This window comes from Oncorhynchus nerka, linkage group LG2 (genome assembly GCF_034236695.1).
Source record: "Oncorhynchus nerka isolate Pitt River linkage group LG2, Oner_Uvic_2.0, whole genome shotgun sequence".
Classification (NCBI taxonomy): Eukaryota; Metazoa; Chordata; class Actinopteri; order Salmoniformes; family Salmonidae; genus Oncorhynchus; species Oncorhynchus nerka.
This window is the reverse complement of record NC_088397.1, coordinates 35,141,757-35,153,911: the sequence shown is the minus strand read 5'-3', so window position 1 is coordinate 35,153,911 and position 12,155 is coordinate 35,141,757.

The following is a 12,155-nucleotide window of genomic DNA, read 5'->3' as shown; positions in this document are numbered from 1 at the left end:
AATCAAACATGATTTAGACTTGTTTTGGAAAAAGTGTTTTTATTCTGTATTTCATTGTTGAAATAGAAAATTGTCCACAGTGTTCATATCATCCTGAATAAACAGTACAGCAAAAAAAATACATCCAGAGTGCATCAAACATGATTTAGACTTTGTTTTGGGAAAATGTTTTTATCTCTGTCTTTCATTGTTGACATTTGATAGAAAATTGTCCACAGTGTTCATATCATCCTGAATAAACAGTACAGCAAAAGAAAATACATCCAGAGTGCATCAAACATGATTTAGACCTTGTTTTTGGAAAAGTGTTTTTATCTCTGTATTTCAATGTTGCAACTTGCTGAAAATTGTCCACAGTGTTCATATCATCCTGAATAAACATTACAGCAAAGAAAATACATCCAGAGTGCATCAAACATGATTTAGACTTTGTTTTGGGAAAATGTTTTTATCTCTGTCTTTCATTGTTGACATTTGATAGAAAATTGTCCACAGTGTTCATATCATCCTGAATAAACAGTACAGCAAAAAAAATACATCCAGAGTGCATCAAACATGATTTAGACCTTGTTTTTGGAAAAGTGTTTTTATCTCTGTATTTCAATGTTGCAACTTGCTGAAAATTGTCCACAGTGTTCATATCATCCTGAATAAACAGTACAGCAAAAATAAATACATCCAGAGTGCATCAAACATGATTTAGACCTTGTTTTTGGAAAAGTGTTTTTATCTCTGTATTTCAATGTTGCAACTTGCTGAAAAGTGTCCACAGTGTTCATATCATCCTGAATAAACATTACAGCAAAGAAAATACATCCAGAGTGCATCAAACATGATTTAGACCTTTTTTTTGGAAAAAGTGTTTATTTCTGTCTTTCATTGTTGACATTTGATAGAAAATTGTCCACAGTGTTCATATCAGCCTGAATAAACAGTACAGCAAAAAAAAATACATCCAGAGTGCATCAAACATGATTTAGACCTTTTTTTTAAGTGTTTATTTCTGTCTTTCATTGTTGACATTTGATAGAAAATTGTCCACAGTGTTCATATCAGCCTGAATAAACAGTACAGCAAAAAAAAATACATTCAGAGTGCATCAAACATGATTTAGACCTTGTTTTTGGAAAAGTGTTTTTATCTCTGTATTTCAATGTTGCAACTTGCTGAAAATTGTCCACAGTGTTCATATCATCCTGAATAAACAGTACAGCAAAAAAATACATCCAGAGTGCATCAAACATGATTTAGACCTTGTTTTGGGAAAATGTTTTTATCTCTGTATTTCAATGTTGACATTTGCTGAAAATTGTCCACAGTGTTCATATCATCCTGAATAAACAGTACAGCAAAAAAAATACATCCAGAGTGCATCAAACATGATTTAGACCTTGTTTTGGAAAATGTTTTTATCTCTGTCTTTCATTGTTGACATTTGATGAAAATTGTCCACAGTGTTCATATCATCCTGAATAAACAGTACAGCAAAAGAAAATACATCCAGAGTGCATCAAACATGATTTAGACCTTGTTTTTGGAAAAGTGTTTTTATCTCTGTATTTCAATGTTGCAACTTGCTGAAAATTGTCCACAGTGTTCATATCAGCCTGAATAAACAGTACAGCAAAAAAATACATTCAGAGTGCATCAAACATGATTTAGACCTTGTTTTTGGAAAAGTGTTTTTATCTCTGTATTTCAATGTTGCAACTTGCTGAAAATTGTCCACAGTGTTCATATCATCCTGAATAAACAGTACAGCAAAAAAATTACATCCAGAGTGCATCAAACATGATTTAGACTTTGTTTTTGGAAAAGTGTTTTTATCTCTGTATTTCAATGTTGATATTTAATAGAAAATTGTCCACAGTGTTCATATCATCCTGAATAAACAGTACAGCAAAAAAAATACATCCAGAGTGCATCAAACATGATTTAGACCTTGTTTTTGGAAAAGTGTTTTTATCTCTGTATTTCAATGTTGCAACTTGCTGAAAAGTGTCCACAGTGTTCATATCATCCTGAATAAACATTACAGCAAAGAAAATACATCCAGAGTGCATCAAACATGATTTAGACTTTGTTTTGGGAAAATGTTTTTATCTCTGTCTTTCATTGTTGACATTTGATAGAAAATTGTCCACAGTGTTCATATCATCCTGAATAAACAGTACAGCAAAAGAAAATACATCCAGAGTGCATCAAACATGATTTAGACCTTGTTTTTGGAAAAGTGTTTTTATCTCTGTATTTCAATGTTGCAACTTGCTGAAAATTGTCCACAGTGTTCATATCATCCTGAATAAACAGTACAGCAAAAAAAAATACATCCAGAGTGCATCAAACATGATTTAGACCTTGTTTTTGGAAAAGTGTTTTTATCTCTGTATTTCAATGTTGCAACTTGCTGAAAAATTGTCCACAGTGTTCATATCATCCTGAATAAACATTACAGCAAAAGAAAATACATCCAGAGTGCATCAAACATGATTTAGACTTTTTTTGGGAAAAAGTGTTTATCTCTGTCTTTCATTGTTGACATTTGATAGAAAATTGTCCACAGTGTTCATATCATCCTGAATAAACAGTACAGCAAAAAAAATACATCCAGAGTGCATCAAACATGATTTAGACCTTGTTTTTGAAAAGTGTTTATTTCTGTATTTCATTGTTGACATTTGATAGAAAATTGTCCACAGTGTTCATATCATCCTGAATAAACAGTACAGCAAAAAAAATACATCCAGAGTGCATCAAACATGATTTAGACCTTGTTTTTGGAAAAGTGTTTTTATCTCTGTATTTCAATGTTGCAACTTGCTGAAAATTGTCCACAGTGTTCATATCATCCTGAATAAACAGTACAGCAAAAAAAATACATCCAGAGTGCATCAAACATGATTTAGACCTTGTTTTTGGAAAAGTGTTTTTATCTCTGTATTTCAATGTTGCAACTTGCTGAAAATTGTCCACAGTGTTCATATCATCCTGAATAAACAGTACAGCAAAAAAAATACATCCAGAGTGCATCAAACATGATTTAGACCTTGTTTTGGGAAAAGTGTTTATTCTGTCTTTCATTGTTGACATTTGATAGAAAATTGTCCACAGTGTTCATATCATCCTGAATAAACAGTACAGCAAAAAAAATACATCCAGAGTGCATCAAACATGATTTAGACCTTGTTTTGGGAAAAGTTTTTATTTCTGTCTTTCATTGTTGACATTTGATAGAAAATTGTCCACCGTGTTCATATCATCCTGAATAAACAGTACAGCGGAAAAAAAATACATCCAGAGTGCATCAAACATGATTTAGACCTTGTTTTTGGAAAAGTGTTTTTATCTCTGTATTTCAATGTTGCAACTTGCTGAAAATTGTCCACGGTGTTCATATCATCCTGAATAAACAGTACAGCAAAAATAAAAACATCCAGAGTGCATCAAACATGATTTAGACTTGTTTTTGGGAAAGGGCTTATCTCTGTATTTCAATGTTGCAACCTGCTGAAAAGTGTCCACAGTGTTCATATCATCCTGAATAAACAGTACAGCAAAAAAATACATCCACAGTGCATCAAACATGATTTAGACCTTGTTTTTGAAAAAGTGTTTATTTCTGTATTTCAATGTTGAAATTTGCTGAAAATTGTCCACAGTGTTCATATCATCCTGAATAAACAGTACAGCAAAAAAATTACATCCAGAGTGCATCAAACATGATTTAGACCTTGTTTTTGAAAAAAAAAAATTGTACATCATCCTGAATAAACAGTACAGTACATCCAGAGTGCATCAAACATGATTTAGACCTTGTTTTTGGAAAAGTGTTTTTATCTCTGTATTTCAATGTTGCAACTTGCTGAAAATTGTCCACAGTGTTCATATCATCCTGAATAAACAGTACAGCAAAAAAAATACATCCAGAGTGCATCAAACATGATTTAGACTTCGTTTTGGGAAAATGTTTTTATCTCTGTCTTTCATTGTTGACATTTGATTGAAAATTGTCCACAGTGTTCATATCATCCTGAATAAACAGTACAGCAAAATAAAATACATCCAGAGTGCATCAAACATGATTTAGACCTTGTTTTCGGAAAAGTGTTTATTTCTGTATTTCAATGTTGACATTTGCTGAAAATTGTCCACCGTGTTCATATCATCCTGAATAAACAGTACAGCAAAAACAAAATACATCCAGAGTGCATCAAACATGATTTAGACCTTGTTTTTGGAAAAAGTGTTTTTATCTCTGTAATTCAATGTTGCAACTTGCTGAAAATTGTCCACAGTGTTCATATCATCCTGAATAAACAGTACAGCAAAAATAATTACATCCAGAGTGCATCAAACATGATTTAGACCTTGTTTTTGGAAAAGTGTTTTTATCTCTGTATTTCAATGTTGCAACTTGCTGAAAATTGTCCACAGTGTTCATATCATCCTGAATAAACAGTACAGCGAAAAAAAATACATCCAGAGTGCATCAAACATGATTTAGACTTTGTTTTGGGAAAATGTTTTTATCTCTGTCTTTCATTGTTGATATTTGATAGAAAATTGTCCACAGTGTTCATATCATCCTGAATAAACAGTACAGCAAAAAAATATACATCCAGAGTGCATCAAACATGATTTAGACCTTGTTTTTGGAAAAGTGTTTATCTCTGTATTTCAATGTTGCAACTTGCTGAAAATTGTCCACAGTGTTCATATCATCCTGAATAAACAGTACAGCAAAAATAAAATACATCCAGAGTGCATCAAACATGATTTAGACTTCGTTTTGGGAAAATGTTTTTATCTCTGTCTTTCATTGTTGACATTTGATTGAAAATTGTCCACAGTGTTCATATCATCCTGAATAAACAGTACAGCAAAATAAAATACATCCAGAGTGCATCAAACATGATTTAGACCTTGTTTTTGGAAAAGTGTTTATTTCTGTATTTCAATGTTGGAATTTGCTGAAAATTGTCCACCGTGTTCATATCATCCTGAATAAACAGTACAGCAAAAAAAAATACATCCAGAGTGCATCAAACATGATTTAGACCTTGTTTTTGGAAAAGTGTTTTTATCTCTGTATTTCAATGTTGCAACTTGCTGAAAAGTGTCCACAGTGTTCTTATCATCCTGAATAAACAGTACAGCAAAAAGAATACATCCAGAGTGCATCAAACATGATTTAGACCTTGTTATTGAAAAAGTGTTTATTTCTGTATTTCAATGTTGACATTTGCTGACAATTGTCCACAGTGTTCATATCATCCTGAATAAACAGTACAGCAAAAATAAAAACATCCAGAGTGCATCAAACATGATTTAGACCTTGTTTTTGAAAAAGTGTTTATTTCTGTCTTTCATTGTTGACATTTGATAGAAAATTGTCCACAGTGTTCATATCATCCTGAATAAACAGTACAGCAAAAAAAATACATCCAGAGTGCATCAAACATGATTTAGACCTTGTTTTTGGAAAAGTGTTTTTATCTCTGTATTTCAATGTTGCAACTTGCTGAAAATTGTCCACAGTGTTCATATCATCCTGAATAAACAGTACAGCAAAAAAAAATACATCCAGAGTGCATCAAACATGATTTAGACTTTGTTTTGGGAAAATGTTTTTATCTCTGTCTTTCATTGTTGATATTTGATGGAAAATTGTCCACAGTGTTCATATCATCCTGAATAAACAGTACAGCAAAAAAAAATACATCCAGAGTGCATCAAACATGATTTAGACCTTGTTTTTGGAAAAGTGTTTATCTCTGTATTTCAATGTTGCAACTTGCTGAAAATTGTCCACAGTGTTCATATCATCCTGAATAAACAGTACAGCAAAAAAAATACATCCAGAGTGCATCAAACATGATTTAGACCTTGTTTTTGAAAAAGTATTTATTTATGTCTTTCATTGTTGCAACTTGCTGAAAAGTGTCCACAGTGTTCATATCATCCTGAATAAACAGTACAGCAAAACAAAATACATCCAGAGTGCATCAAACATGATTTAGACCTTGTTTTTGGAAAAGTGTTTATCTCTGTATTTCAATGTTGCAACTTGCTGAAAATTGTCCACAGTGTTCATATCATCCTGAATAAACAGTACAGCAAAAAAATACATCCAGAGTGCATCAAACATGATTTAGACTTTGTTTTGGGAAAATGTTTTTATCTCTGTCTTTCATTGTTGACATTTGATAGAAAATTGTCCACAGTGTTCATATCATCCTGAATAAACAGTACAGCAAAAGAAAATACATCCAGAGTGCATCAAACATGATTTAGACCTTGTTTTTGGAAAAGTGTTTTTATCTCTGTATTTCAATGTTGCAACTTGCTGAAAATTGTCCACAGTGTTCATATCATCCTGAATAAACAGTACAGCAAAAAAAATACATCCAGAGTGCATCAAACATGATTTAGACCTTGTTTTTGGAAAAAGTGTTTTTATCTCTGTATTTCAATGTTGCAACTTGCTGAAAATTGTCCACAGTGTTCATATCATCCTGAATAAACAGTACAGCAAAAAAATACATCCAGAGTGCATCAAACATGATTTAGACCTTGTTTTCGGAAAAGTGTTTATTTCTGTATTTCATTGTTGAATTTATGAAAATTGTCCACAGTGTTCATATCATCCTGAATAAACATTTCAGAGTGCATCAAACATGATTTAGACCTTGTTTTTGGGAAAAGTGTTTATTTCTGTCTTTCATTGTTGACATTTGCTGAAAATTGTCCACAGTGTTCATATCATCCTGAATAAACAGTACAGCAAAAAAAACATCCACAGTGCATCAAACATGATTTAGACCTTGTTTTTGAAAAAGTGTTTATTTCTGTATTTCAATGTTGAAATTTGCTGAAAATTGTCCACAGTGTTCATATCATCCTGAATAAACAGTACAGCAAAAAAATTACATCCAGAGTGCATCAAACATGATTTAGACTTTGTTTTTGGAAAATGTTTTTATCTCTGTCTTTCATTGTTGATATTTGATAGAAAATTGTCCACAGTGTTCATATCATCCTGAATAAACAGTACAGCAAAAAAAATACATCCAGAGTGCATCAAACATGATTTAGACCTTGTTTTTGGAAAAGTGTTTATCTCTGTATTTCAATGTTGCAACTTGCTGAAAATTGTCCACAGTGTTCATATCATCCTGAATAAACAGTACAGCAAAAATAATACATCCAGAGTGCATCAAACATGATTTAGACCTTGTTTTGGGAAAATGTTTTTTCTCTGTCTTTCATTGTTGACATTTGATAGAAAATTGTCCACAGTGTTCATATCATCCTGAATAAACAGTACAGCAAAAATAATACATCCAGAGTGCATCAAACATGATTTAGACCTTGTTTTCGGAAAAGTGTTTATTTCTGTATTTCAATGTTGACATTTGCTGACAATTGTCCACCGTGTTCATATCATCCTGAATAAACAGTACAGCGGAAAAAAAATACATCCAGAGTGCATCAAACATGATTTAGACTTTGTTTTGGGAAAATATTGTTATCTCTGTCTTTCATTGTTGCAACTTGCTGAAAAGTGTCCACAGTGTTCATATCATCCTGAATAAACAGTACAGCAAAACAAAATACATCCAGAGTGCATCAAACATGATTTAGACCTTGTTTTTGGAAAAGTGTTTATCTCTGTATTTCAATGTTGCAACTTGCTGAAAATTGTCCACAGTGTTCATATCATCCTGAATAAACAGTACAGCAAAAAAATACATCAGAGTGCATCAAACATGATTTAGACTTTGTTTTGGGAAAATGTTTTTATCTCTGTCTTTCATTGTTGACATTTGATTGAAAATTGTCCACAGTGTTCATATCATCCTGAATAAACAGTACAGCAAAAAAAATACATCCAGAGTGCATCAAACATGATTTAGACCTTGTTTTTGGAAAAGTGTTTTTATCTCTGTATTTCAATGTTGCAACTTGCTGAAAATTGTCCACAGTGTTCATATCATCCTGAATAAACAGTACAGCAAAAAAAATACATCCAGAGTGCATCAAACATGATTTAGACTTTGTTTTTTTGGAAAAAGTTTTTATCTCTGTCTTTCATTGTTGAATTTGATGAAAATTGTCCACAGTGTTCTTATCATCCTGAATAAACAGTACAGCAAAAAGAATACATCCACAGTGCATCAAACATGATTTAGACCTTGTTATTGAAAAAGTGTTTATTTCTGTATTTCAATGTTGACATTTGCTGACAATTGTCCACCGTGTTCATATCATCCTGAATAAACAGTACAGCGGAAAAAAAATACATCCAGAGTGCATCAAACATGATTTAGACCTTGTTTTTGGAAAAGTGTTTTTATCTCTGTATTTCAATGTTGCAACTTGCTGAAAATTGTCCACAGTGTTCATATCATCCTGAATAAACAGTACAGCGGAAAAAAATACATCCAGAGTGCATCAAACATGATTTAGACTTTGTTTTGGGAAAATGTTTTTATCTCTGTCTTTCATTGTTGACATTTGATTGAAAATTGTCCACAGTGTTCATATGATCCTGAATAAACAGTACAGCAAAAGAAAATACATCCAGAGTGCATCAAACATGATTTAGACCTTGTTTTTGGAAAAGTGTTTTTATCTCTGTATTTCAATGTTGCAACTTGCTGAAAAGTGTCCACAGTGTTCATATCATCCTGAATAAACAGTACAGCAAAAAAAATACATCCAGAGTGCATCAAACATGATTTAGACCTTGTTTTGGAAAAGTGTTTTTATCTCTGTATTTCAATGTTGCAACTTGCTGAAAATTGTCCACAGTGTTCATATCATCCTGAATAAACAGTACAGCAAAAAAATACATCCAGAGTGCATCAAACATTTGATTTGGAAAAAGATTTCTGTATTTCTTGTTTTTTGAAAAAAGTGTTTATCTGAATAAACTGTACATCCAGAGTTCAAACATGATTTGCTTGTTTGCAAAAATGTTTTTATCTCTGTATTTCAATGTTGCATTTGCTGAAAATTGTCCACAGTGTTCATATCATCCTGAATAAACAGTACAGCAAAAAAAAATACATCCAGAGTGCATCAAACATGATTTAGACCTTGTTTTTGGAAAAGTGTTTTTATCTCTGTATTTCAATGTTGCAACGTGCTGACAATTGTCCACAGTGTTCATATCATCCTGAATAAACAGTACAGCGGAAAAAAATACATCCAGAGTGCATCAAACATGATTTAGACTTTGTTTTGGGAAAAGTGTTTATTTCTGTATTTCAATGTTGGAATTTGCAGAAAATTGTCCACAGTGTTCATATCATCCTGAATAAGTGCATCAAACATGATTTAGACCTTGTTTTTGGCAAAAAAGCTGTATTTCAAAACTTGCTGAAAAATACATCCTGAATAAACAGTGCAAAAAAAACATGATTTAGACCTTGTTTTTGGAAAAGTGTTTATTTCTGTATTTCAATGTTGCAACTTGCTGAAAATTGTCCACAGTGTTCATATCATCCTGAATAAACAGTACAGCAAAAACAAAATACATCCAGAGTGCATCAAACATGATTTAGACCTTGTTTTTGAAAAAGTGTTTTTATCTCTGTATTTCAATGTTGCAATTTGCTGAAAATTGTCCACAGTGTTCATATCATCCTGAATAAACAGTACAGCAAAAAAAATACATCCAGAGTGCATCAAACATGATTTAGACTTTGTTTTGGAAAAGTGTTTTTATCTCTGTATTTCAATGTTGAATTTGATGAAAATTGTCCACAGTGTTCATATCATCCTGAATAAACAGTACAGCAAAACAAAATACATCCAGAGTGCATCAAACATGATTTAGACCTTGTTTTTGAAAAAGTGTTTATCTCTGTAATTCAATGTTGCAACTTGCTGAAAATTGTCCACAGAGTTCATATCATCCTGAATAAACAGTACAGCAAAAAAAATTACATCCAGAGCGCATCAAACATGATTTAGACTTTGTTTTGGGAAAGTGTTTTTATCTCTGTATTTCATTGTTGACATTTGCTGACAATTGTCCACCGTGTTCATATCATCCTGAATAAACAGTACAGCGGAAAAAAAATACATCCAGAGTGCATCAAACATGATTTAGACCTTGTTTTTGGAAAAGTGTTTTTATCTCTGTATTTCAATGTTGCAACTTGCTGAAAAGTGTCCACAGTGTTCATATCATCCTGAATAAACAGTACAGCAAAAAGAATACATCCAGAGTGCATCAAACATGATTTAGACCTTGTTTTTGAAAAAGTGTTTTATTTCTGTATTTCAATGTTGCAATTTGATGAAAATTGTCCACAGTGTTCATATCATCCTTAAACAGTACAGCAAAAAAAAATACATCCAGAGTGCATCAAACATGATTTAGATAAAGTGTTTATTTCTGTATTTCATTGTACATTTGCTGAAAATTGTCCACAAATACATCCTGAATAAACAGTACAGGAAAAAAAAAAATACATTCAGAGTGCATCAAACATGATTTAGACCTTGTTTTTGGAAAAGTGTTTTTATCTCTGTATTTCAATGTTGCAACTTGCTGAAAATTGTCCACAGTGTTCATATCATCCTGAATAAACAGTACAGCAAAACAAAATACATCCAGAGTGCATCAAACATGATTTAGACCTTGTTTTGGAAAAGTGTTTTTTCTGTATTTCAATGTTGAAATTTGATGAAAATTGTCCACAGTGTTCATTTCATCCTGAATAAACAGTACAGCAAAACAAAATACATCCAGAGTGCATCAAACATGATTTAGACCTTGTTTTTGGAAAAGTGTTTATTTCTCTATTTCAATGTTGAAATTTGTGGAAAAGTGTCCACAGTGTTCATATCATCCTGAATAAACAGTACAGCAAAAAAAATACATCCAGAGTGCATCAAACATGATTTAGACCTTGTTTTTGAAAAGTGTTTATTTCTGTATTTCATTGTTGAAATTTGATAAATAAATTGTCCACAGTCTTCATTTCATCCTGAATAAACAGTACAGCAAAACAAAATACATCCAGAGTGCATCAAACATGATTTAGACCTTGTTTTTGGAAAAGTGTTTATTTCTCTATTTCAATGTTGAAATTTGCAGAAAAGTGTCCACAGTGTTCATATCATCCTGAATAAACAGTACAGCAAAAAAAATACATCCAGAGTGCATCAAACATGATTTAGACCTTGTTTTTGGAAAAGTGTTTTTTCTCTATTTCAATGTTGAAAATAGAAAAGTGTCCACAATGTTCATATCATCCTGAATAAACAGTACAGCAAAACAAAATTACTTCAGAATCATCAAACAAATGATTTAGACCTTGTTTCTGGAAAAGTGCTGTACAGAAACCCAGCCTCCAAAACCCCAAACAGCAAGCAATGCAGGTGCATAGAAGCACGGTGGCTAGTTGAAAAACTCCCTAGAAAGGCCAAAACCTAGAAAAAAACCAAAGAAAGGAACCAGGCATCAAACATGATTTAGGGGTGGAAAAGTCCTCTTCTGGCTGTGCCGGGTGGAGATTATAACAGAACATGGCCAAGATGTTCAAATGTTCATAAATGAAATAATGTTAAAATTTGCTGAAAATTGTCCACAGTGTTCATATCATCCTGAATAACCTGTACAGCAAAAACAAAATCCAGAGTGCATCACACATATGATTTAGACCTTGTTTTTGGAAAAGTGTTTATCTCTGTATTTCAATGTTGCAACTTGCTGAAAATTGTCCACAGTGTTCATTTCATCCTGAATTAACAGTACATTAAAAGAAAATACATTCAGAGTGCATCAAACATGATTTAGACCTTGTTTTTGGAAAAGTGTTTTTATCTCTGTATTTCAATGTTGCAACTTGCTGAAAATTGTCCACAGTGTTCATATCATCCTGAATAAACAGTACAGCAAAAAGAATACATCCACAGTGCATCAAACATGATTTAGACTTTGTTTTGGGAAAATGTTTTTATCTCTGTCTTTCATTGTTGACATTTGATAGAAAATTGTCCACAGTGTTCATGTCATCCTGAATAAACAGTACAGCAAAAAAAAAATACATTCAGAGTACATCAAACATGATTTAGACCTTGATTATTGAAAAGTGGTTATTTCTGTATTTCAATTTTGCAGCTGAAAATTGTGCACA